The 25,291-nt window shown below is 39.2% G+C and overlaps 1 protein-coding gene and 1 long non-coding RNA gene across 4 annotated transcripts in view; one reads left to right on the top strand and one right to left on the bottom strand.

The window, feature by feature from the left end:
• GLIS3 (GLIS family zinc finger 3) overlaps positions 1–25,291 on the top strand; it is a 486,424-nt gene that overhangs the window by 169,972 nt on the left and 291,161 nt on the right. The gene's annotated exons all lie outside the window — the stretch shown is intronic.
• LOC143673587 (uncharacterized) lies at positions 14,702–18,363 on the bottom strand. The gene is made up of 3 exons (XR_013170470.1): positions 18,177–18,363; positions 15,575–15,691; positions 14,702–14,956 (listed from the first exon to the last, which is right to left on the bottom strand). It is a non-coding gene; the product is annotated as an uncharacterized LOC143673587 (long non-coding RNA).

Here is a 25,291-nt window from a genome sequence, read left to right on the forward strand (position 1 = left end):
TCTTTCATCCAGAGGGAAGGTTGATTGTCTAAAAGGTGTCACCACTTATGTAGGAGGCTGGTACAGATAGAAATTGGTGAGAAAATGGAATGCAACCCACTTATTTTGCTGCACAGTATTTATTTTTCTTTTCTCAATCCATTGATATTAGACTTGAAAGGAAGAGAATGACCAATCCTTTAGTGGGAAAATTTTGAAGAAGAATAACAAAAGGCTTATTTGAAAGATTGTTGAGGAATTGGAAAATGAGATGACCAAGTCTGGTTGGGCAGGGGCAATATTCGTAAGTAATTATGCTGCTCTACAAACTTAAGAGCAGCTATATAATTTATTATTCAGATCAGGACATTTATGAGAGTGAAAGGAGTCCCGTCTTGCTGGGTATCAGTGTAGGCCAGGCTTGCCTTGGGAAATCTGGATATATGGGTCACTCTGTCCAAAAAGTATGTGCACTGATGTGTCCACCAGTAAGTGTGCATCGGTTCATTTGGTAATCAATCATTAAGTGCATGCTGTGTGCACACCCTGTCCTGGAAGCAGGGGTACAGAAATAAATGGGACATTCCCCTGAGGAGCTCACAGTCTTCTAAGGATGACAGGTGTGTACATAATTATCTGAACAGCAGTGAAACAAGGGCTATGACAAACTTAATGGGAAAATAGGAGAAGAAACTTTCAATTATGTCTGCAGAGTCTAGCAGGCTTCTTAGATGAGGTGATTGCATCTTCTAAGAAGGGAGTCATCCTTGCAGAGAAAGGGAAGAGGCCCATTCAGGCTGAGGCACCACAATGAAAGAAGCAGTGTGAGAAACAATTTCCAAGTAGTTTGGTCATGTGAGACTAGGTAGGAGTGGGAAGTGAGGCTGGAAATTTACCTTGGGGCCAAACATGGGGGATTTGTACTATTTAAATAGGGATAATGTTTTTGAAATCAGGAAGAATTACGAATCTAGTTCATTAAGTATAAATCTGGTGAATATGATAAATGTTAGGATGTAGCCGTGCCAAGGTACCAATCATTGCGCTTTAGCACATGTGAAATGAAACTTTGGCATACCATCTTCATTTTCTCTTATTAAAGTTTATAGTTTACTTCCTCATTAAAATGCTGCTTGGCAGCTATGATATGAAACACAAATTTTTCTTATGCCAAGTGATCATCCAGGGAAACCCATAAATGGAGACAAGCATAAAAGCATTTTTCTGTTGTGGACATTAAAGAAAAAAACATTTAAATGTGGGGAAGACTGGAGACTAGAGCTGTTTGATCAATTATGTAGAATGATTAAGATGTGGGCAGAGGCTGCATACATTATCCCATGTATGAGTAGCTTTCCATTAGTTAAATATTTCCTTTTATAATCTGTAAAGAGAATGAAGTACTGTTAAACAAAGGTTTGGACTGGCGCTCATTATGTTGAGCTTGTCAGCCCTTTCAAGATTTTTCCCCCCACTGCTGAGATTTACTTTGGAATTTTTTTTTTCTGCTCAGACTGAATTAATGCAGAAGAGAGTTAAATGCTTGGTTTGTTTAGAGGAGTGCAAATTAAATAAATTCTCATCAAAATGGCACCCATTTCCAATGATTCATTCTGGAACACCGTGAAGCCTCGTGCCTCTCTAGACTCAGGCAGAGTCAAAGGAGAGACTTGCCCTTTGTTATTTTAGCTTCCTGCTCTAGCTGCACGAGCCTCACCCAAATTTGGCTTCCCAAGATTGCTCTCGGGTCATTTGCCTGCCTGACCAGAGAGCCCACGTTGGAGCCCACGCGAGTGGACCCAGAAATTCAATGTTCCAGGTGGGGTACCTGATTAGTCCTGGGTTCTCACTCCTAAAATTCAGGAGGCAGCTTCTCAGGCTTGACTCTACAGAACAACCTCTTTCCTGTGTTTTAGAATATTGATTTGAAAGTACATTAATTTTAAGTTGATGTTAGGGTAATGGGACTTGTTGAGAAATGTTGCAACTGCTAAATTTACTCTCTTCTGCTGCTCCCTTCTTCCCCAGTCACAATTTCTGGTGTAAAAACTGCCCAGGAAAGATCAAATATTGCTTTGTTAGCCAGAAGAATGGAAGGCAATTGTAATGAAGGGAAAATGAAGGCTGCAGCCTTGAACGATATTCTGAGATAGAAATTTGTTTTCCATTTTATCTATGGTGCATCTTACTCTCTTTATCCCCCAGAGCTTCAGTGCTGTTTCAAGGGCCTCGCACCTGGCTCCTTACTTCCCCATGCCACCTATTTAAGGCTTACTTTCAGGAAAGAATTTCAGGAAAGAAAAATTCATACATATAAATGGTGAATGGCTGAGATGAGCTTCAGCGCTCTGATCATCCCAGGGGTAGTTCCAGTTTTACTAGGAAGGAAGTATTGAACATCTCCCTTAGACCAAAAACGCCTTCCAGGAAATCAGAGGAGAAAGAAAATAGTGTTACAAATTCTGAGCAACTAGATTCCCTTACTTAATCCTTGCTATAGCTTTCACATTAAGTAATTTGTGGAATTTGAGATTTAGACTCTGTTCTTTCTGTTATGTACTCAAAGATCACTTATTATTCACTTTTGAGTCCTATTTGGCTTAGTGATTAACATTTAGTAGGCCTCAAATACACACACAGACATGCACGTATATGTTTTTTATTCTCAAAACTAGGTGAAGGCATGGAAGTTCTTTGTTCTATTATTTATATTTGTGTGAAGATTTTAAATTTTCCATAATAAAATGTTATAAATAAATAGATTTTTTGAGTTGACTGGTAGGAAAGAAAAAGACAGTTGGTTCAGCTTTTCTGAAAAACGATGTATCTGCTGCTCTGAAAGCAAATTAAACTTTCCGTTTATCTTGTAGGTTTCTGAAATTATTCTGCTTAAGAATGAGATGAAAGATATTCTTCGGCAATAAAATAATATTTGGAAAGACAAATGATAAGAGGGAAGTGTTATTGGAGTATATTAGAATCATCTAACTTTTATACCAGACACCCCCCAAATCTCAGTGGCCTGACAATAACGGTTTATTCCTTATGCATGTTGTAATCCAGCTCGTTCCTTGTGACCATGTAGTGATCCAGGATCCTTCAGTCTAATGACTCCACAATCTGAGTCAAGGGCCTCAGAGTCATCCACTGGATTCGCAACATCCATCTGGCCAGCAGGAAAGTAGGAAAACTGATGGTGAGATGGTCATGTGAAAAGTTTTAAGGGACCAGGCCTGGAAGTGGCACACTTCACTTCTGCTCATATCCCGCGATCCAGAACTCAATCACATGACCCCAGCTAACTGCAACAGAGCCTGGGAAGCGTGGTCTTCCTCTTTGCCCAGGAGGAAAATGAAAGAGTATTGGTGAACACAGTATTATTTCTAGGGAACTAGAAATATCCCGCTGCTTCACACCTGACATTTCCTGGTTTTCTGTACCCCCTTGATAAGAAGAAACATTTCAGTCTGATCTTTCAGCTTTCCACGAGCAACTGTCTACTGAAAGTGTTTTTTTTTAAAGGAACTTTTTTGTCTTATCAGTGCAGGCTCCTATAATGTGCTTTTCAACTTACTAAATCTTTCCCAGCCCAGCCTTTTTTTTTTTTTTCTTCTTCTTATTTACTCTCCAAGGATTCCACTGCCATGCTGTCACCACTGCTGGGAAAACTCTTGTTATCTCAAGTGGATTACTCAGTGTTTCCCACCTTGTCTAAATTACAAGTTCTTGGTGGATAATTCCCCACTGCTCATCGTCTTTCCTAAGTCATGAGGATGTGTGATGTCTTCATGTCCCACAGGACTCCCCCTTTAGGGAGCTCTGCTCATTATCAAGGGCAGGGTCATAAATGAATCAGCAAGAGGTCCACCATTGTGCACAGAAATTTGGTGTGAAGGGCTATTTTACTGAGATCCTGAAACACAATATTCCTTTATGAACCACTTGCAGTGTCAGTGTTCATAAAATAGCTTATTTGATACACACAGTATGGTCATAAATGCTCTTCTATTCTCTGAATGCTTACTTTTGGTCATGAACTGGCAGACGCTCAAGGAAAAAATGACAATGTGCCTCTATGGACACTTTTGGTACATTTCCATAAATATATTCAAACAAATTGAAATTGCCTGGCTCTTTATAATATGTCCTTTAGTGTGTTTAAGCTTGCAAAATTACCCCCAAGGATGACAAATTGTAAACATCATGCAATACCACAGCCCTGGTTCAAGGCCTGTATAGTGTTCTGCCGACATGCACCCTTCCTAGAAACGTTTAAAGTGTTTTAGGAAAATGAAGCTAGGCAAACAAGCTTATCGGGAGCGACAATAAAAAAAAATCATTGATTCTAATTAGGAGGCGTCACATTGGCAGAAACAAAGCTGCTTTTGTGTAGTGGAAAGTCTACCCATTCGCTAAAATGCAGGGAGTGCTTTCCAGTGGTTTTAGATAATCAGGCTGACAAGGTTTCAGGGCGCTGACCTTTTGGCCCATCTCAAGTGATTCAGCAGCACTTGTCGAAACTTGTCTGAGGTGTTGGCGGGAAGTGTGTTGGAATACAAGTTGTTTTAAAGGTGTGACAATGAAATAGTGCTGTTTGTGTCTGAAGGCCCAAAACTGCAGCATAAATTGTGGTGGGGAAGATGCAGGTTCTTGAGGCAAGGACTGAGTTTATCGTAGTTACCTCTAGCTGTCCTCGTAGCAAGTATTTCCCCCCCCAACCCAGTTTATTCGCCACCCTGCCTGGTGAGCACTCCAGCCCCTTGAACTTTCTGGGTCAGCCTGATCCTCTCCACTGGGCGCCCAGGGAAGACCAGCTTCAGACTGTTATCTCAGTTCTGTGCTACGCCCATGGAATGGGGCCTTTATTACGGAACCAGTCAGTGAAGGAGCTGTATGATTTGAGCAAATAATGGAGAAATCATTCTAATTGCTTACTCCATTGAGGCAGTGTAACAAAACCAACAGCTGTGTCACTGCTATTTTTCTTGAATTAAGAACTTAAAAAAAAATAATTTCATTAGACTACTGGATAGGATCATAGATCTTGGTAAATCAGTGGGCATTTTAGTTCAACATTAAGAGTACATATTGACCACTTGCATGTCAGTGATTTATTTTCAAGGAGGAGCTGCATGAAAGGCATTTTGGGGTGCCAGAGTGCGCATCTCCTCCAAAGATTGGCTCACTAATTACCAACGGTGAGTAATGGGGGTTGGCTAAAAAAAAAAAAAAATCCCATTGTGTTCAGAAGAAATGATGCTGCCAAGTGTCTTGACAGGCTCCTGCTGTACTTGTCAAACAGCTGTGCCTGGGAGTGAAATTTTGAAGTCGGATTCTCACTTAGCTGAGATTAGAATAGGCTTAATTGAAGGTGTCTGCAAAGGGGGACAATTTTACATTTTTAAATACAGATTTCATGAGTTTCTATAACATGCGTTTCTATAACTGACCAACTTTAAGTCACTTTTTTTTGTCTCCTTCTCCTTCATTTTCACTCAGCTTGGTATTATCTAAAATTCAGAAAAAGAGAATCATCTTAATAGGGAAAAAATTCCCAAGGTTATCTGTTTAACTGTTTATTTAAAGATATTTAAATGTTTGGTTTATATTTAAATTTTAAGGTAGAGCCTTTAATCTAATTATAGGTGTGAAAGAATTCAGTTTCAGTTGGAAGCTTCTCATGAGTGAATGCCCTCTGTGGTCTCTAAAAGTGACCCTCAGGTGTAAACAGAAAGAAAGGTCTCTGAAAGGATGTCAGATGATTATATTTCAGTCATTCACCTGTTATTTGTTGAGCAACTATTTCATGCTTTTAGGTTTCTAGGCAGCAATCAGGCCAGACATAAAATTCCCTGTCTTTCTGAAGCTGAAATGATAAAGGTGGAAGATAGAAAATAATGTGGATATTTGGGAGAAGAAAATTCCACACAGTGAGAACAGCAAGTGCAAAGGCCTTGAGGCAGGAAGATTGACCTGGGGTGTTCTAGAATCCTCAAGGAAGCCAGAGTGGCTGGAGTGGAGTGGTGTGAATAAGGAAAGGTAAAGGGTGAGGTTAGGGAGAAAATGGAGACCAGATTGTTTAGGGCCTTGTAGACCATTGAAGGATTGTTCTGAGAAGAAGAGAGATAGGATCTGGCTTATGTCTTCATAAGGAGTCACTGTGGGCTGTGTGGAGAATAGATGGAAGGGTAGAGGTAGGAGAAGTAAGTGTCCATGATTGCGATCATTGGATTAGCCTTCCATCTGGAGGGCTAATCTCAGTGGTGGACATTGGGATAAACAGGTGGGTTCTGGATATGTCTTTAAGGTAGACTTGATTGGATTTCCCAGTGAATTGGAAATGTGGTGAGAGAGATAGAGATGTCAGGGGTGACTCCAAGGATGGCCTGTGTAACTGGAAGGAATGGAATTACCTTTAATTGAGATGGGGAGATTGTGGGAGATTTGGGGACTGTGCGAGGTTCTTTTTTTGTTTTTAATTGATTTTATTTATTAAATGTACCAACATGCAAACACAAACATTCTTACCATATGATCATTCCATTCTACATATTTAATCAATAATACACCATATCATCACATAGTTGTGTATTCATCATCATGATCATTTCTTAGAACATTTGCATCAATACAGAAAAAGAAATAAAAAGAAAACAGAAAGAAATTCATACATACCTTACCTCTTACCTCTCCCTTTCATTGATCACTAGCATTTAAATCTACTAAATTTATTTTCACATTTGTTTCCCCTATTATTTATTTATTTTTAATCCATATGTTTTACTCATCTGTAGATAAAAGAAGCATCAGACACAAGGTTTTCAGACACAGTCACATTGTGAAAGCTATATCATTATACAGTTGTCTTCAAGAAGCATGGCTACTGGAACACAGCTCTACATTTTCAGGCAGTTCCCTCCAGCCTCTCCATTACACCTTAACTAAAAAGGTGATATCTATTTACTGTGTAAGAATAACCTACAGGATAACCTCGCGACTGGAATCGCTCAGCCATTGACACTTTATTTTGTCTCATTTGCTCTTCCCCCTTTCGGTCTGAGAAGATTTTCTCAATCCCTTGGTGTTGAGTCCCAGCTTGTTCTAGGATTTCTGTCCCATGTTGCCAGGAAGGTCCACACCCCTGGGATTCATGTCCCACATAGAGAGAGGGAGGGCAGTGAGTTTGCTTGTTATGTTGGCTGGAGTGAGAGAGGCCACATCTGAGCAACAAAAGAGGTTCTCTTGGGGGTGACTCTAAGGCATTATTTTAAGAAGGCTTAGCCTATCCTTTGCAGGGTTAAGTTTCATATGAACAAACCCCAAGATAGGGGGCTCAGCGCATTCCTTTGGTTGTCCCCACTGACTGTGAGAATATCAAGAATTCTCTACTTGGTTGTTTCCTCCCTCTATCATTCTCACATTTAGTTTCATTTAGTGTTCTAACATTATTGTATTACAGCTAGGTATTATTGTGCTATCCATTTCTGAATTTTTATAATCAGTCCTGTTGCACAGTCTGTATCCCTTAAGTTCCAATTACCCAGTATCTACCCTATTTCTATCTCCTGATGACCTCAGTTCTTAATTGAAATTCTCCAAGTTCATTCATTAATGTTAGCTCATATCAGTGAGACCATACAGTGTTTGTCCTTTGTTTTTGACTAATCTCACACAGCATAATGTCCTTAAGGTCCATCCATGTTGTTACATACTTCATAACTTTATTCTGTTTTACAGCTGCATAATATTCCATTGTATGTATATACCACAGCTTGTTTAGCCACTCGTCTCTTGATGAACATTTTGGCTGTTTTCATCTCTTCCCAATTATAAATAATGCTGGGATAAACATTGGTGTGCAAATGTCTGTTTGTGTCTTTGCCCTCCTGTCCTCTGAATAGATAACTAGCAATGGTATTGCCAGGTCATATGGCAATTCTATACTTAGCTTCCTGAGGAACTGCCAAACTACCTTCCACAGAGGTTGTACCATTTGACATTCCCACCAACAGTGGATAAGTGTGCCTCTGTCTCCACATTCTCTCCAGCACTTGTTGTTTTCTGTTTTATTGATAATGGCCATTCTGGTGGGTGTGAGATGATATCTCACTGTGGCTTTGATTTGCATTTCCCTAATAGCCAAGGAAGTTGAGCATCTTTTCATGTACCTTTTGGCTATTTGTATTTCCTCTTCTAAGAAGTGTCTGTTTAAGTCTTTTGCTCATTTTGTAATTGAGTTGTCTGTCTTTTTGTTGTTGAGTTGAACAATCTGTTTATAAATTCTGGACACTAGACCTTTATTTGATACATCATTTCCAAATATTGTCTCCCATTGTGTAGGCTGTCTTTTTACTTTCTTGACAAATTTCTTTGATGTGAAAAAGTGTTTAATTTTGAGGAGTTCCCGTTTCTTTCTTTCTTTCTTCAATGCTTGTGCTTTGGGTGTAAGGTCTAGGAAACCACCTCCTATTATAATATTTAAAAGATATTTCCCTTCAACAGTTTTATGATCTTAGATCTAATGTTTAGGTCTTTGATCCATTTTGAGTTAATTTTTGTATAGGTTGTGAGATATGGATCCTCTTTCATTCTTTTGCATGTGGATATCCAGTTTTCTAGGCACCATTTATTGAAGAGACTGTTCTGTCTCAGGTGAATAGGTTTGACTGCCTTATCAAAGATCAATTGTCCATAGATGAGTGGGTCTGTATCTGAACACTCTACTTGATTCCATTGGTCGTGTATCTGTCTTTATGCCAGTACCATCCTGTTTTGACCACTGTAGCTTTGTAATATGCCTTAATGTCAGGTATTGTGAGACTTCTGACTTCTTTTTTCTTTCTCAGGATATTTTTAGCTATTTGGGGCACCCTGCTCTTCCAGATAAATTTGGTTATTGGTTTTTCTATTTCTGGAAAGTAAGTTTTGGGGATTTTAATTGGTAATGCATTAAATCTGTAAATCAGTTTAGGTAGAATTGACATCTTAACTATATTTAGTCTTCCAATCCATGAGCATGGCATGTCCTTCCATTTATATAGATCTTCTGTGATTTCTTTTAACAATTTCTTGTAGTTTTCTCTGTATAGGTCTTTTGTCTCTTTAGTTAGATTTATTCCTAAATATTTTATTATTTTCGTTGCAATTGCAAATGGAATTTTTTTTCCTTGATTTTCCCCTCAGATTGTTCATTTCTAGTGTATAGAAACACTACAGATTTTTGAGTGTTGATCTTGTAACCTGCCACTTTGCTGTGCTCATTTATTAGCTCCAGTAGTTTTTCTGTGGATTTTTGGGAGTTTTCGACATAGAGTATCATATCATCTGCAAACAGTGAGAGTTTTACTTCTTCCTTTCCAATTTTGAAGCCTTGTATTTCTTTTTCTTGTCTAATTGCTCTGGCTAGAATTTCCAACACAATGTTGAATAACAGTGGTGATAGTGGACATCCTTGTCTTGTTCCTGCTCTTAGGAGGAAAGTTTTCAGTTTTCTGCCACTGAGGATGATGTTAGCTCTAGGTTTTTCATATATTCCCTTTGTCATATTGAGGAAATTCCCTTCTGCTCCTATCCTTTGAAGTGTTTTCAACAGGAAAGGATGTTGAATTTTGTCAAGTGCTTTTTCTGTATCAATCGAGGTGATCATGTGGTTTTTCTGCTTTGATTTGTTGATATGGTATACTACATTAATTGATTTTCTTATGTTGGACCATCCTTGCATACCTGGGATGAATCCTACTTGGTCATGGTATATAATTCTTTTAATATGCTGCTGGATTCTACCTGCAAGAATTTTGTTGAAGATTTTTGCATTTATATTCATAAGAGAGATTGGTCTGTAAGTTTCTTTTTTTGTATGGTATGAGGGTAATATTGGCTTCATAGAATGAGTTAGGTAGCTTTCCCTCCTCTTCAATTTTTTTGAAGAGTTTGAGCAGGATTGGTACTAATTCTTTCTTGAATGTTTGGTAGTATTCACATGTGAAGCCATCTCGTCCTGGACTTTTCTTTTTGGGGAGCTTCTAAATGACTGATTCAATTTCTTTACATGTGATTAGTTTGTTGAGGTTGTCCATTTCTTCTTGAGTCAATGTTGATTGTTCATGCTTTCCAGGAAGTTGTCCATTTCATCTACATTGTCGAGTTTATTAGCATAAAGTTGTTCATAGTATCCTGTCATTACTTACTTTATTTCTGTGGGGTCAGTAGTTATGTCTTCTCTTCCATTTCTGATTTTGTTTATTTACATCCTCTCTCTTCTTCTTTTTGTCAGCCTCACTAAGGGTCCATCGATCTTACTGATTTTCTAGATTGTTTTTATGTTCTCAATTTCATTTATTTCTTCTCTAATCTTCATTATTTCTTTCCTTTTGCTTGCTTTGGGGTTAGTTTGCTGTTCTTTCTCTAGTTCTTCCAAGTGGACAGTTAATTCCTTGATTTTTGCTCTTTCTTCTTTTTTGATATAGGCATTTAGGGCAATAAATTTCACTCTTAGCACTGCCTTTGCTGCATCCCATAAATTTTGATATGTTGTGTTTTCTTTTCATTTGCCTCAAGATATTTACTGATTTCTCTTGTAATTTCTTTCTTGACCCACTGGTTATTTAAGAGTGTGTTGTTGAGCCTCCATATATTTGCGAATTTTCTGGCACTCTGCCTATGATTGCTTTCCAGCTTCATTCCTTTATGATCTGAGAAAGTGTTTTGTGTGATTTTAATCTTTTTAAATTTAATAAGACTTGCTTTTGTGTATCCTTGAGAATGATCCCAGAGCACTTGAGAAAAAAGTTAGATCCTGCTGTTGTGGGGTGTAATATTCTATAAATGTCTGTTAAGTCTAGCTCATTTATTGTATTATTCAAATTATTTGTTTCTGTATTGATCCTCTGTCTAGATGTACTGTCCGTTGATGAGAGTGGGGAATTGAAGTCTCCAGCTATTATAGTAGATGTGTTTATTTCTCTTTTCAGTGTTTGCCTCATATATTTTGGAGCATTTTGGCTTGGTGCATAAATATTTATGATTGTTAGGTCTTCTTGTTGAATTGTTCCTTTTATTAATACATAGTGTCCTTCTTTGTTTCTTTTAGCTGTTTTATGTTTGAAGTCTAATTTGTTGGATATTAGTATAGCTGCTCCTACTCTTTTCTGATTGTTATTTGCATGGAATATCTTTCCCAACCTTTCACTTTCAACCTATGTTTATCCTTGGGTCTAAGATGCATTTCCTGTAGACAGCATATAGATGGGTCCTGTTTTTTAATCCATTTTGCCAGTTGATGTCTTTTGATTGGGGAGTTTAATCCATTAACATTTAGTGTTATTACTGTATGGGCAGTGCTTTCTTCTACCATTTTGCCTTTTGGATTTTATATGTCGTATCTAATTTTCCTTCTTTTTACCTTTACTGATAGTCTTCATTTCTACACTCTTCTCCACACCTGTCTCTCCTGTGTTTTCATATCTGTCTCTGGTGCTCCCTTTAGTATTTCTTGCAGAGCCGGTCTCTTGGTCATAAATTCTTTAAGTGATTTTTTGTCTGAAAATGTTTTAACTTCCCCCTCATTTTTGAAGGACAGTTTTGGTGGATAGAGAATTCTTGGTTGGCAGTTTTTCTCTTTTAGTAATTTAAATATATCATCCCTCTGTCTTCTTGCCTCTGTGGTTTCTTCTGAGAAATCTATGCATGGTCTTATTGGCTTCCCTTGTATTTGATGGATTGCTGTTCTCTTGCTGCTTTCAAGATTCTCCCATTCTCCCTCTGACATTCTGATTATTAAGTGTCTTGGAGTACATCTATTTGGGTCTATTCTGTTTGGGGTCTGCTGCATTTCTTGGATTTGTAATTTTAAGTCTTTCACTTAAGCTTATTCTGGACCTCTACCTTAGGTTTTGTTTAACAGATCAGAATTTTTCAGTTCTTGTTTTCTTGTTTCTTGCCCTGCCTGTATGGTGCCTTTTTCTCCCCTCTTAGGAGAATCTACTTAGGTATTATAGACCCCAGCCATATTTTCCCAGACCCAACTGGCCTCCTGTCAGGAGGAAAGAGTCACCTGTGTCAGTTTTCCCTGAGGGTGAGACCCAGCAGATTGAAAGGCTTCCCTGTGAAGCCTCTGGGCTCTCTGTTTTTCCTATCCTGCTGAGTATGTGGTGCTTGTCTGCCTGCAGGTCCCACCAACATAAGGTGATGTGGTACCTTTAACTTCAGCAGACTCTCCCTGCTGGGGGAGTGGTGGGGACAGAGGAGAGGTTGTAGGCTGGTTTTAATCGCTTCACTTTTCCAGACCCTGGGGTCTGAATTCCTTGAGGAAGGGATTCCACCTGAGCTGGCCCCCACCCCTCCCCTGGGGAAGGCACAGGCTCCACACAAACACTCAAACAAGCTTAATTCTGCCTATGCCTAGGGCAATAGAGCCTGAGAAGCCCTGCTGCTGTATCCAAAGAGCAGTCAAGCCATAGAAACACAGCCACCAAAACGAGAGAGAAAAATCCTTTTCAGAGCAGTATCCCTGTTCCTTGTGTTTGCCAATCAAGAGCTTAAGTTGGTATGTTGCTCTGTGTATCTCCAAGTCCTATGTGCCCCCTCCTTTCCTTCAGGTTCCAGACCTTTTCAAATCCAAAAAACCCTGTTTTTTAATTTTTTTTTCCATCAGCCCTGTTCCTTCTACACCTGGGCAAAAAGCAGCAACCTCTGCTTTTACTTGAGGTTCAGCTGAGCCAGGGGCCTATTTTTAGTAGTCAGAATTTGTTAATTAATTCCACAATTGGAGTTTAGCTGGACTCAGCCCCTGCTGGTTAAGTCCCTTTCCTTTCCCCTCTGGGAAGCAGCCTGTGGGGGAAGGGCGCCGGTTGCTGCAGCTTGGGGAACTCACGGTTCTGGGGAGGCTCACAGCCAGTACGGCTGGTCCAGGTTGGGGTATGCTGTGTGTCTGGTCACTGACATGGCCCCAGCCATTGTTCTGTACTGTTCCTGGCTATTTACTACGTGCTCTGGAGGTCGACTAAATCCCATTCCTCACTAAACCGCCATCTTGGCCCTCCAAAATCCTATGGTGGGTTCTTAATCTCAATCCCATTCTTCTGGGTGTGAATCCACTGTAAAAAGAAGATCTTTTGAAGACGTTATTTTTAATTAAGGTGTGGCCAACTAAATCAGAATGGGTCTTAATCATATTACTGGGGGGCCTTATAAAGAGAAAGTCATGGGAAACCGGAGGCAAGAAGCTGGTGGTCAGCTGAACCTGGAAGAGAGAGGAGAGGATATCACCATGTGACATGAGGTAGGAACACAAGCCAAGGATCCTTAAAGATCACTGGCAGCCAGCATGAGAGTGATACAGACTTTGGGGAGAAAGTGTAACTTGCTGATACCTTGATTTTGGACTTTTCTTGGCTTCAAAACAGTGAGCCAATACATTCCCATCCTTTAAGCCAACCCATTGTGTGGTATTTGTCATAGCAGCATGGAAATTAAGACAAGGAGGAAGCAGAGGCGTAGTTTTGAACTTGTTAAATTTGAGGGGCCTGTTGGACATTCAGGTCATGAATCTGGAGATCAGAGGAGAGGTCTGAGCTGAATATACAATTTTGGGTGTCAATGGTATATAGATAGGATTTTAAAGCTAGATGACTGGTTGACCAAATTAAAAGTAAAATGAGAAATAGAGTTATAACAAAATTGGTGCCTGTACTCCTGAAAGCCATGGAGACTGGAGTGAGAGGAGAGTTGTATAGAAGGAGGAATACCTTGTATCCCCTTACCCTGCTTTGTCCTGTTGTCCTGACCTGTCTCCCATGTATCCATGAGTGTGTCAGGGGGCCATTGAATAGAAAAAAAGGGTTGAAGACTTGTTCCAAATTGCCCTGACATTGAAATATCTGTATGTCTATCTCCAGACCAGAAGATAAAGAGACAGAAAACAAGAGGGATAGGCTCCAAATGAATAAATAGGTCTCTACCATTTTGGTTCTATGCTCTTGAAATTGGGGAGCGTTAACCATGTGATTTGAATGTCTCCACTCTACAGCACTTAGCAGCATGTAAGCAGTCACTCTGAGAATCAGCATCATTAGTCAATTCTACCACTGGGGTGACGAGGAGTCCAGGAACAGACGGGTGACTTCTCAGTCATCTGTATTAAGAGGATTCAAACAGCAATGATTAGTTTTTCTCTATCTGTGCATGAGTGAGATTCTGAGATTCTGTCCCTTAATAAATTAACCTCTCAATTACTTTGAGCGATATGTTTTGGAATGCATCTTCTCAGTTACCTGGCCAGCTTCTGCTGACAGTGTCTGCTCTGGGAATGTTTTTGTGGTGTGGGTGAGGAACAGTTATGAAATGGCTCCTGTAATGGGTTGTGCCCAGGTTCATGTTCTAAATGTGTATGTTGTATGAAATTTTAAAAATAATTTTAAAATCACACAATTGTATTTCTCCTTACCATAGAAACAGCTTAATGAATTTATGTGTACCATGTGTTGAATTTGTTTACTGTCGATTATAATAGCTGGAGAACAAAACCTTACATTTTAGCTTTTGGAAAAGTGTATGATGTCATGTCTATGGCAATAAAGTGTCATTGGCAAAACAAAACAAAAAAGTCATTGGCAGGTGGGCCGTGGTGGCTTAGCAGGCAGAGTTCTCTCCTGCCATACCAGAGACCCGGATTCGATTCCCGGTGCCTGCCCATGCAAAAAGAAAATAAAAAGTCATTGGCTGCAGCAGAATGTCTCTTTTGTGTATTCGATATGTTATGTCCTGTCTACATCCAGAGAAGGAATTGAAATTTTTTTTACTTTACATTTATTTTCTCGTCTGTTGCTTCCCATCTTCCCCCATCATCTTAGCACATACTTATATTCCTTTTGTCTTTTCTTTCTGAGCAGAGCTGTTGGGGGTGACAGCAGAGAGAAATGGAGATTGCAGCAGTGCCTAAAAGTTGTGCATGTATGCGTGTATGTTTTCTATCCAGTGACTGTGAAAGAAAGCAAATTCAGTGCTTAAAAACAGTGACATTTAATGCTTAAGTCTCTATCTTCTAGAGTTTTTATCTATTTTGAGGCTGTCATCTTTTCTAGCAGGTTATACCATCCTACTAGTTAGGGCAGGAGTTTCTCGACCTTGGTACTATTGACTTTTTGGACTGAATAATTCTTTGTTGATGATGGGCTGTCCTGGGCATTGCGGAATGTTTAGCCACATCCCTGTACCCACTAGATGCCAGTAGCACCCTTCAGTAGTGACAACTAAAATATCTCCAGATATTTCTACATGTCTTGGGGGAGAGGGGCTAAATTTCAGTTGGTTGAGGAACACTGGGTTAGGGAAACCTGAATTTATAATCCTTATGCATGTAGAGACAGGGCAGTGACTTGAGATTATATCTGGTGCCTGATGAAAAAAAAAAAACATGACTTATAAAAACATCACTTGGCCATTGCCAATTGAGAGCCTGTGAGAGCCTTTCCCCTTTCCCCAGCCTACCGAGGACCTTGATCATGGCCCCTCTCAATTCTGAAGGCTAGTTGATAGGGAAATAATCCTTGACACTTCCAAGATTGTAGCAAGAACGGACGTAAACTGTTCCAAGTACCTGTTTGGCACTTTGACTTCCTTTTCTTGTAGAAACTCTGATGTAAATGGAGGGTTGGTTCCTTGTCTTAGAAAAATGCTTCTATCTAGAATTTGTCCTCTTCTGATGGGAAGACACCTAGGAAAGAAAGAGTGAATTATTCTAAACAAGAATTCCAGCTTTGGATGTAAATAATCCTGTCTGTGACAGGCTTCTCACTGATTCCAATATCCATTTTTGAAAACATAATGCACTGAATTATGTGGCTGTTAGAGGTCCAGAGATGCACTTTCACTGTGTCTGAGTTCTTGGACGTTCTGCCTCTTGATTCCAGAAGTGAAGCTGATTTCACGTCTTCCCTTTACAGTAAGTCATTGAGAGGGTGTACTTTTAGTGCCCAAGATGACACTAGGCATGATGACTCATCAACAGGAAAGGGTGATCTCATGACCTAACTTTGATTTAAAACAAAAAGCAAAATGCATAAAGGTATTTTGAGATCTAAACTGCATCGCAGTGTTTATAAGGTTAAACTTTTTTTTCTGGACTCAGTTAATTGGAAGCATTTTAAAAACAAACAGCTTTCTGAACTTAGTCGGGAAAATTGTAGCTATAATTGTCAGTAGTTACATGTAATATCCTAGAAGAGTTATTTCCAAAATATAAGACTGATTGTTTAACTAACCTGTTCTACCCAGGAGACTTTACGAGTCAAGACTGGGTTTGGGGATATTTTGTACAGAATGACTAGTGACAGTAACAGTGGAAATTGACAAAATGAAAGTGGCCTTATATGGTTTATAAAGAGTAATAAAAAGCCCACTGTGCTCATGACTGAAGAAAATTAAGTAGGAACAGCTGTATTTTGATATTTCCTTTTGGGTCCAGATTGCAGAAGAGTGTTCATAGTTTGAGAGACAGACTTTTAGAGAAACCAACCTCTACCCCAAATAATAACATCTTCAATTATTAAATCAAGTTTAAGTCCCATGTATAATCTGATTTGGGTTTTTACAAAAATCCCTTGAGGTAGGAAAAGTGGTTTCAGTTTTCATTTCTATTTCGTGTAAGGGGACAGGTTATGTGATTTATCTAAAGTGATACACCCAATAAGTTCTGGATTGTAAACTAGGTCCCAAGTCTCTTGGACTCCTAGACTAGTGTTTTTTTTTTTTTTCCATTTTACCACAGCTTCCCATAAAGCTCTTGAGAGTTATGTTTATTTCATTCTTTACTTTGCTATTTTCTAAGACTCCCAATCTTAGTTCCTCCTCCCAACCCTACAAGGGCTACTACATTGCACAACTCTGGGGCACATTCATTTTTCATACCCTGGCAGTGTACAACTACAGAGACCATGGGCGGGCACCTTGCACATGGACCACAGCGTGAGTGGCGACCCCTCAAGGTGTGCAGTATGATCCCCTAGGTGGAGGTCCACCCATCAGAGCAGTCTCTACCCCAATGCTACTTAAAATCGCAGAGTGATACAATGGGTAAGTAAAATGACTTTTTACACATGAAATCGTCACAAGATTTTTGTGTGTGTGTGTTCTTTCCCCCTCAATGTTATATATCACTTAAAACACTGTATAATTCCACGATACTACTTGTAAAAATAGCCACCCAAGTCCTCGTCCTGCTAAATTAAAAAGAAAAAGGCAACCCTAGTTTTACTCCTTTGGTTAAAGAAAAACTCTGGTATTTGACTTGGAGTTATTTCATCTTTTAAAAAATGATTTAAATTTTGTCCTTCTGAATTTGAAAACACATTATTTAATACAAGAGCTGCACATTTCTGAAATATATGATCAAGGAGTATTGGAAGAGAGCTTTCTCTGTCATTTGTTTTTCTTAATTGGTCAGGTAACTTTTATCCTATTTTGCATTACACATCCATGTTTTTAAATATACTAAAAACTCTCTGATTTTTCCAGAAAATTATTTAGCCTCTTTTCTTGCATGATTGAATTTGAGGGACCAAAATGCCTACAAAGAAGATAAGTTTAGTGTCTAGGATTGGATCTGGCTTAACAGTTTAGGCCCAAAAGGAAGTGAGACCAATTAAGATGGAAAGAAAATTACTTGAGCATGTAAACTTTGTGCTCTCATGCTACCTCATACCTTCTGGTTTCTGTTGTCAGAACTCTGATGTCTATTATCAATATATAACAGAGAAAAAGATTAAATAAGAGTAAAACTGTCATAACTTTTTACTTTGTACTATTTTACACCTTGTAAGAACATTTTTTTGTTGTATGCATCATATTACTATTGCAAAAAACAATACGGAAGGCAGAATGGACAGTCTTCCTGTTCCCATTGTATTGACTAGGAAACTGAGGCTGAGAAGTTATGCGAAAGAATTGCCCAGGTTAATAAATGAAAGAGTTTGCTTTATTCTGTGCTGTAAATCTCATCATTTCACCCCAAATAATAAGAATTTGAAGATGTAAACACATTGTAAGTAATTTTAAATTCTTTGTGGAATGAGGTAAGATGTAATAAAATGTACATAACATTTTAAAACATGAAGTTCCGTGTTTCTATTCATACTTGACATGTAACTTAATATGTCATACAAATCAGACACTAAAACCCAACAAACAAGAAAAACAGACACCAATAGAAATGAGATTTGGAAGAGCCTTGAGCAGTCAACCATGTTGGAGGAGAACTTCCCTCTGTGCCAGCCTCACAAAAGCTGCTGCAGGTGCTGTCGCTGCCCCTTCTCCTTTGTGCTGTCATAATGGTAGTAAGTCATCCTGAGGGTTTGTTATCTTACAGGCAGTGGGGAGCAGCTGAAATAGTTAAGAGGACAAGGGAGCGATCAAACCTGTGTTTGTAGGTAATGGATTTGGGAAGCATGGAAGGGGCAGGACTTGGGACTAGTGAGTTGTATTGGTCTGGGTGAGAGATGAGGAGGCATCCCTCCTTAGGTTTCCAAGACGTCAATCAGGGCAGGCTCATCTGCCCACACCCACACTCTCTCTTATCCTGTGGGCCAGTGGGGAGGGTCTCCAGGACATTCTGCTCTGCCCCGCATTGCTTCAAACTTACCTTTAGTATATGTTTCCTGAGGCCTGAGTTATGGATTAGAAGCTGTGAAGGAGAATTTGAGTATAACACACTCTGACCTAGACATAGGCAGACCATGCTTTGTTCTCTGCATGTGGGTTTGTTTAATGTCTTTTGGCAGTGTCTGAGAACTAACTTTGAGAAGTGAATGAATAAACTTTGGAGGAAGTTAATTTGTGGATGCGTCTATATTTGAACCATGATCTCTGGAATTTTCTATCCCAACTTTGGCCAGGGATTTTTACTATAAAGAAAAATTAAAAAGGTGAAGGAGTGTGATGTTATAGCAAGGGAGAGGACAGAATATTTCAGTAAACCAGAGATAAGAATAAGTTTAGTGCTGCACTGTTAGTTGTAAGGCATATTTGCAGATAGATGGTTGGAAGAAAATAAATGCTGCAAAGGTCTCAGTTCACATCCAATTAATCTCTCAAGGTAATTTGTTTACTGGATTCTGCTGCCAAGCCTATGGGTTGCTTTTTTCAGGGGTGAGGGTTAGGTGATGAAGCAATTTATTATGTTTGTTGCAAAGCATATTGATCTTGCTCATGGAAAATGTTAGCGTTGTCTTTTCGATATCATTCATCTTTTACGCCCCCTATTCATTATTCCCATCCCCCCCATTAGTAATTCTTTTGTCACAGAGGGACATCTCATTAGGAATATATCAAGGTCGGTGAATGACATGGTTCCGTGTTGCTTTGCAGGAGTTTTTAAAGGCACTCATTACTCCGAATTGCAATAGGGATTAGAATTTAAGTAAAAGCGTGTTACAAAATCTTGAAAGTGGATTCTTTCTTGGCTTCAGTGAGAAGCCTAATTCTGAGAGACTGGAAATTTGTTTTTATTTTCATATTTTTCAACTGTACCGGCTCTTCTTTCTTTAATCATCCAATCTCCTTACTTCTTTAATCTTTAATCGTCTGATGCCCTGCTGTGTAGAACAGTCATGGGACCCTGATTTTAAAAGATATGAGCAATTCCTGACATACATAAAAGAATAAAAATAATATAGCAAAACAAAACAAACAAACAAAAAATAATATAGCAAACACCCAAAAGACCAATGGAAGAGAGAGAGCCAGAAATGGACCCACACATAAAATGTAAACTTAATATTTCAAAATTTTGGTTTTTGCCTTAACCGGGTAGTGGGTCTTCCCAGTGTTTCTGGGGATGATGCAAAGCTGGCACCACTGTTTCTTTGGAAATGATCCCGGTAAACTCACCATGTTGGTCATCGTCAGAAATAACAAGATGTTACTGACATCAGGCAAAGTGCTTTGCATTCAACAACAGCATAGTACACGCCAGTGGTTATTTTTATTCTAAAATATTTTATCCTGGAAAACATTGAGGTCAGTGTGTGGTGCTGGTAGAGACTCTGACATCTTGTTTGGAATTACCCACTAACTCCTAATGTCTTCAGTCAAAAGTCCCAGAAGGGGGAAGAGGTTAGCAGAAGTGGCAGAAGGAGATGCTGCCTCCCTTCACGGGCATTCCCACCTCCAATAGGAAGTGTCAGGAGCCTCAGGTGGGTACCTTGTCGCCCCAGGTGAGCCCTGACACTCAGGATTTCATATAGGCCCGTCTTTCTCCCTATTCCTTCTTACAGAGTAGATGCCCTGTTATTAGCTTTATAAATCTTCACTCAAGCCAGAGGATCACTCATGCATTTTACTCTCTATACTGGAAGAATCCTTTCCTTTGCCTCTTAATTTACAGTGGAGGCATCCTTGGATCCAAGTGGCTTCAAGTAGCAAAGAATTCTAAGAGAGGCTGCTCCTGACCTAAGAGGTTGGAGATGTGTGTTTCTCCAAGTCAGTGGGTCCCTCTCAAAAGAAACATTTCTGCAAACAGACCTTGTGGGGTGAGGAGTGGCTTTTTTTCTAGGTATAATTCACCCTTTGTTTCCTTTCCTCCATTACTCTTAGGGGCCGAGACCTGTCTTCCCCTATGCCATTCCTTCCTCCCCGTCTCCAGCCTTGATTGGAAGATATCACAGATAAATGTCCTAATGGAAGGAATGAATGATTCACACTACAAATAAACCTCAGATTAGAGTTACTCTGCTTTAAGAAATGCATTGCTAGTGGGAAAAGGGTTTGGTGTTTCCTTAGAAAGGTAACAGAATTATATGACCCAGCAATTCCATTCCTAGGTAGATACCACAAAGAATTCAAAACAGGGACTCGAACAGGTACTTGTATACCAGTGTTCATGGTAGAATTACTCACAATAGCCAAAAAAAAAAAAAGTGGAAAAAGCCCAACCCAAGTGTCCATCAGCAGATGAATGGATAAACAAAGAATAGCATGTACATACAACGGAATGTTATTTGGCTGTAAAAAGAAATGAATTTCTGATACATGCTACAACATGATGAAGCTTGAAGACATGTCGAAGGAAATAGCCACATAAAAGGACAAATATTGTGTGATTCCACTTATGCAAAATATCTAGAACAAGCAAATCCATAGAGACAGAAAGTAGATTAGAGGTTGCCAGGTCCTGCCAGGAGGGGGAACAGTATCAGTTTTGTGTGATGAAAAAGTTTTTGTAATGGATGGAAGTGATGGTAACACAAATATTGTAAATGTAATTAGTGACACTGATTGTATGCTTAAAATGGTTAAAGTGGCAAATTTTATGGTGTTTATATGTATGTGTATTACCTCAATTAAAAATTTTAAGATTAAAAAGATTCTTTAATTTTTAATTTAGTAATTTAGTCCTTCGACCACTAGACAGATTTAAGTAAGTTAAGATTCCACCCCTCAGGCGGTGTGATGGTGCCTGGTGCCTGCCCATATAAAAAAAAAAAAAAAAGATTCCACCCCTCCCCCCACTTTAAAAAAATTATAGATACTGACTGAATTAAAGAAAGAACCATTGAGAACTTAGAGTTCTGGCATTATTCATAGGATGAATGTGTTACTTTTGTTTTTGCTGTGGGTTAACAATACAAATGACCTTTTAGTTGAAACTATTTCTGGACCAGGTGTAGGAGTGCTTCAGTCTATGTCTTCATAGCACAACTGTAGGAAAACAAGACCCAAACACCTATATTTACCTTAGTCTAAATAGAGACAATTAATAACAAATTGGTTATTTTAGCACTACGTAGAAATATAAATTTTAAGACTCATGGTGATTCAGAGAATTATTTTAAAGTACATCTATTTAATCCTTTGGTTAACAAACTTGCCTTTGTTATTTTTTTCTTATTTTCCTTCAAAAATATGTTTCCTTGCTTTGTATTCAGGTACATTCCTATTATGACAAAATTTGTGATGGAGAAGTCTTTTATATATTATAACTCCTTTTTTTGCTTCAAGTCTGGGTTCTGGGCATAGAGTAAATATAGCAAGGAACAAAAAAAACCAGATTTGCATTTAGCTTCAGCTAGGTTTCACTCTGCCCTGTCACTTGCTGTGTTTGGAACCCAGAAAAGATTCCAGACTTTTTTGATTATTGTTACTCAGCTTATAAAAGGCAGATAGGAATAACTCACCGTGAGGAGTTGTTGGCAGGGTTAAGAGAAGTAATGGAGAACTACAATGCCAGACAATTAGTAGGAACTTCTTAAGTCTTAGTTCTTTTATCCTTTTGTGTGGGCAGATTGAGGTTGAGTTGAATTTAAATTGAGTTGAATTTAGATGGATCATTAAGAGTTAAATTAATTTCAGCAAATAGCTAGTTCTTGTCATACTTGGATGAGAGAAATCAAAGCAATGAATTGTCTAATACAAGAGGACAGAATTGTTGTCAGAGGGAAGATTGGAATCTCTATGTCCCATTCTCAGATGGGTTTTTCCCCTTAAAGTATAGCTTGATCCATGATCTCATAGTCCATTCTCTTGAATTCTACAACATTTGGCAGTCACTTCAACAAACTTCCTAATCCATTCACCATAAGATCTGGGGATAAGAGAAAATATGATCTCCGTCTGCTTGTTTGTTAAGACAAAATGATACTACATATAATGTGTAGGTCCTGTGGTTAAGGTGAAATCCTTTCATTAATATCTCCCCTGAAATTTAGGAGTACTCAGAATTTGGATGGCTTTTTAGTGTAATATGAGATGGCACGCAGTTATGTGGTATATGTCCAGAAGTAGAATAGCTTATTTCAAGGGTGTGTGCATTTAAAATTTGATAGCTATTGGCAGATTTCATCACGAAAGAAGATTGTACCAATTTGCACGCTCACCAGCTGTATATGAGAGCCTGTACCACACCGATGCAGTGCATAATCAACTGCTTGGATTTTTGCTAATTTGGTAGATGAAAAATATTAGTCTTTTTAAGAATTCAGTGACCCATTTTGTTACCATCTCTTATCCCTCAGCGCCTCCCTCTCTCCTGCCCCATCCTTGTCTCTTCTCTTTCTGTCCATCTTTCAGTGTTCTTGGTTGAGATTTGAGAATTTTTAAAGTCTGTTAATGGGGAACAGTTGCTGGCATGACCTAGAGGAACCCAAAGTTGGGAAATATGCAGGAAATTGAATTCAAAGCAGTGAAAAAAGCGATAAATTTCTCCCAGGAATTAGTTGATAGAAAACAATGTTAATTCAACACCCAGTTGTTCTAAAATTCCTAGGATTTTGGAGTGAAATTTTGTGAGCTGAGGCCCCAGTGATATTGAAGAATTGTTAAGGCCTTATGGTCTACTTGCCCTGTCATGATCAAGGGATACCTCTTTGGTCTAAAATGTCCTAAAATTCAAATAAATGCTTAGCAGTCTCAGCGCTGGCTTTCCCAACTGCAACCTAGATAAGTTATAGATGTACAAATCAACTTCGACCCCTGAATTAGGAAGGAAACTGAAGGTGCCTTGAGCTCCTATAAGTCTCCTCAAGACCAACACGCAGCCTTCTGATTTTTTAATAACCCCTTACGGTACCATTGTAAAGCCAAGCCCATAATTAGGATTTGTTCCTTGTTGGTTAAAATGTGCTAAATATGGTGTAACTTTGGATTCAGGACCTAAACCCTGAGAGTTGTTTTTTTTTTTTTTTTTGAGTCTTTAAGCCACTCCATGTTCAGATTTATTTGGAAAGTTCCTGCCAGCCCTGGATGGGGAGCACTAAGTCTGTCTTCCTTTCCTCTCCGCATGTCTCTGTGCTTCCTTTGTGGTGCTTTGCAGGAGCTGCCCACTCATTGAAAACATTAGGGTCAAGGTGATTGTCTCTTTTCAGCATTTTTCCAGTAGGGTCATTCATTTATCGTTGTAGTATTCCTGTTTTCATACGGCATAGCATAGGGATTAAGAGCCTGGACCCTGAAGCAAGACGGTTTGGGTTTAAATTGTGGCTCTGCTGTGACACCAGGCTGTAAGACCAGAAATTACTTACCCATGCTATTCCTCAGTTTCCTCATCTATAAATGAAGGTAGTTGAATGAATTGGTACACATATATATGTGTGTGTGAGTGTGTTTTTGTGTGTAGCTTAACAAAGTGCCTGGCTTTTAGTAAGTGATCTAGATTGATGATGATGATGATGATGATTATATCCGTACACAATAAAGATAATTGGGATAAAACTTACTGTATGTATGATGGTTAATTTTATGCATCAACTTGGCTAGGTTATAGTGCCCAAGTTTTTGGCCAAGTATGGCCTAGTTGTCTTAGAGAGGTGTGTGGTAGATGGGATTAGGATTCACAGTTAGTTGACTTTAAGTAAAGGAGAGAACCTCAATAGTGTGGGTGGGTCTCACCCAGTCAGTCCTTAAGAACCAAGGGTTCCAGAGGTCAGAGGGAATTCTGCTTCCGGACTCTATCTTCCTTGACTCTTTGTTTTCATCCTAAGGAATTTGTACTCAAGACTCTTACCACTCTCTCATTCTTACCAAAATTTCCAACCTCTTTCCTATGGAATTTTGGATTTTGTGTTACCCACAATTGCATGAACCAACTCCTAATAATAAATCCCATAATACTACATATACTTATAAGTATTCGGTTAGTTCTGTTTCTCTAGAGAAACCTGATTGAAACACTGTATAAGAGATTATCTCTGTCATATATGTGTGTCCCCCCCCCCCACGTATATATCTCTTTTAACTTAACTCTATAACTACATGGATATTATCATTCTCGTTTATATATATATATATATATATATATATATATATATATATATATAGAGAGAGAGAGAGAGAGAGAGAGAGAGAGAGAGAGAGAGAGAGAGAGAGAGGCACAAAGGAGTTTAAGTAAATTATTCAAGCAATTTATCTAAGTTAGAAAATAGCAGAGCTGGGATTTGAAGTCAGACCCTAAGAGCCGGCATGTCAGCCCCCATGCTGTACGAGAACCGACTCTTCACAGGACATGCAGTCCGATGGCTCTAGCATATTGGTATGCCACTGGCCCATAAGAGGGTGGCTGGATGGTGAGTGCCATGTCACTTACCATGGAGCCCACCTCTCCCCCCAGGGTTGTCCAAGGGAGGTACTGTCAGCATTCCTGTGGATGAGGAAACCGAGGAACACAAGGTGCTGTGGCTGCCATGTGGCCAAGCAGTCATTTGAACCTAAAGTTAATTCCAGCGTCCATGTCCTCAGTCACCGCAGTGCAGGCCTCCAGCAGTACTCCCTGTCCTGGACATGGCGCTCCAAGTGAGTCGGGCAGCCAGCGGTGTGAGCTCACTGGACT

The sequence above is a fragment of the Tamandua tetradactyla genome, chromosome 2 (assembly GCF_023851605.1).
Source record: "Tamandua tetradactyla isolate mTamTet1 chromosome 2, mTamTet1.pri, whole genome shotgun sequence".
In the NCBI taxonomy this organism is placed as follows: domain Eukaryota; kingdom Metazoa; phylum Chordata; class Mammalia; order Pilosa; family Myrmecophagidae; genus Tamandua; species Tamandua tetradactyla.